Raw genomic sequence first — 2,431 nt, forward strand, 5'->3', positions numbered from 1 at the left:
CCCCCCTCTACCTCTCCCCCCTCCGCCTCTCCCCCCCGCCTCTCCCCCCTCCACCTCTCCTCACTCCCAGCTCCCCATAACTACCATTCTACTCTCCATATCTAAGGGTTCAACGTTTTCAGGTGCCATGTAGCAATGAGGTCACACAGTATTTGTCTGTCTGTACCTGGCATACTTTACTTGGCATAGTGTCCTCTAGGCTCATCCGTCTTGTCATAAATGACAGGATTTCCTTCTTTTTACTAGCTGAATATGCCCCCATTGTGTATACAGACCACATTTTCTTCATCCATTGATGGACACTTAGCTGTATTTCCTATCTTGGCCGCTGTGAATACCGCTGCCATGAACCTGAGAGTGCAGGTATCTCTTCAACAGACTGATTTCAATTCATTTGGATATATACCCAACAGTGGAATTATGGATCACATGGTAGTTCTATTTTTAGGTGTTGGGGGACCGTCCAAACTGTTTTCCATAGCGGCTGAACCAGTTTACATTCCCACCAACAGTGCGCAAGGGGGTTCCCTTTTCTCCACATCCTTGGCTATGCTTGTTATCTTTGATCTTTTTGATGATAGCCATCCTAACAGGTGTGAGGTGACAGCTCATTGTGGTTTTAATTTACATTTCTTTCTTCCTTTTTTTTCCATTTATTTTATTGCATTTTAGGTTTTGGGGTACATGTGAAGAACATGCAAGATTGTTGCATAGGTACACATGTGGCAGTGTGATTTGCTGCCTTCCTCCCCATCACCTACATCTGGCATCTCTCCCCTTGCTATCTCTCCCCAACTCCCCACCCCCCACTGTCCCTCCCCTATTTCCCCCCAACTGACCCCAGTGTGTAGTGCTCCCCTCCCTGTGTCCATGTGTTCTCATTGTTCAACACCCGCCTATGAGTGAAAACATGCAGTGTTTGATCTTCTGCTCTTGTGTCAGTTTGCTGAGAATGATGTTTTCCAGGTTCATCCATGTCTCTACAAAGGACACAAACTCATCATTTTTGATGGCTGCATAATATTCCATGGTGTATAGATGCCACATTTTCCCTGTCCAGTCTATCATCGATGGGTATTTGGGTTGTTTCCAGGTCTTTGCTACTGTAAACAGTGCTGCAATGAACATTCGTGTGCACGTGTCCTTATAGTAGAACGATTTACAATCCTTTGGATATATACCCAGTAATGGGATTGCTGGGTCAAATGGAATTTCTATTTCTAGGTCCTTGAGGAATCGCCACACTGTCTTCCACAATGGTTGAACTAATTTACACTCCCACCAATAGTGTAAAAGTGTTCCTATTTCTCCACATCCTCTCCCGATACTTTACAAAAGAAGACATACAGGAGGCCAACAAACATATGAAAAAATGCTCATCATCACTGGTCATCAGAGAAATGCAAATCAAAACTACATTGAGATACCATCTCATGCCAGTTAGAACGGCGATCATTAAAAAATCTTTTTTTTTTTTTTTTTGAGACAGAGTCTCACTCTGTCGCCAGGCTGGAGTGCAATGGCGCCATCTCGGCTCACTGCAACCTCTGCCTCCTGGATTCAAGTGATTCTCCTGCCTCAGCCTCCCGAGTAGCTGGGACTACAGGCACCTGCCACTATGCCCAGCTAACTCTTTGTATTTTAGTAGAGACAGGGGTTTCACCATGTTGGCCAGGCTGGTCCCAATCTGACCTTGTGATCTGCCCACCTTGGCCTCCCAAAGAGCTGGGATTACAGCTTTGAGCCACTGTACCCAGCCTGCTTTTATTTTTTATTTCAGTAGCTTTAGGGGTACAAGTAATTTTTGGTTACATGGATGAATTGCACAGTGGTCAAGTCTGAGATTTTAGTGTACCCATCACCCAAGTACTCATTGTACCCAGTATGTAGGTTTTTAATCCCTCATGCCCTTCCACCTGCCGCCTTTCTGAGTCTTCAATGTCCATTATACCATTCTATATGCCTTTGCATATCCATAGCTTAGCTTCCACTTATGAGTGAGAACATGTGGTATTTGGTTTTCCATTCCCAAGTTCCTTCACTTGGAATAACGGCCTTCAGCTCTATCCAAGTTGCTGCAAACAACGTTCTTTCTTTCCTTTTTATGGCTGAGTAGTATTCTATGGTATTTGTATATTACATTTTCTTTATCCACTCATCACTTGTTGGGCATTTAGGTTGATTCCATATCTTTGCAATTGTGAATTGTACTGCAATAAACATATGGATACAGGTGTCTTCCTGATATAATGACTTCTTTTCTCTTGGGTAGATACCTAGTAGTGGGATTGCTGGATCAAATGGTTGATCTGCTTGTAGTTCTTTGAGAAATCTCTATACTGTCTTCCATAGAGGCTGTACTAATTTACATTCCCACTAGCAGGATATAACCATTTCCTTTTAACTGCATCCACACCAGCATCTATTGTTT

The sequence above is a fragment of the Sapajus apella genome, unplaced genomic scaffold (genome assembly GCF_009761245.1).
Source record: "Sapajus apella isolate SASKATOON/1434 unplaced genomic scaffold, GSC_monkey_1.0 scaffold53, whole genome shotgun sequence".
Lineage (NCBI taxonomy): Eukaryota > Metazoa > Chordata > Mammalia > Primates > Cebidae > Sapajus > Sapajus apella.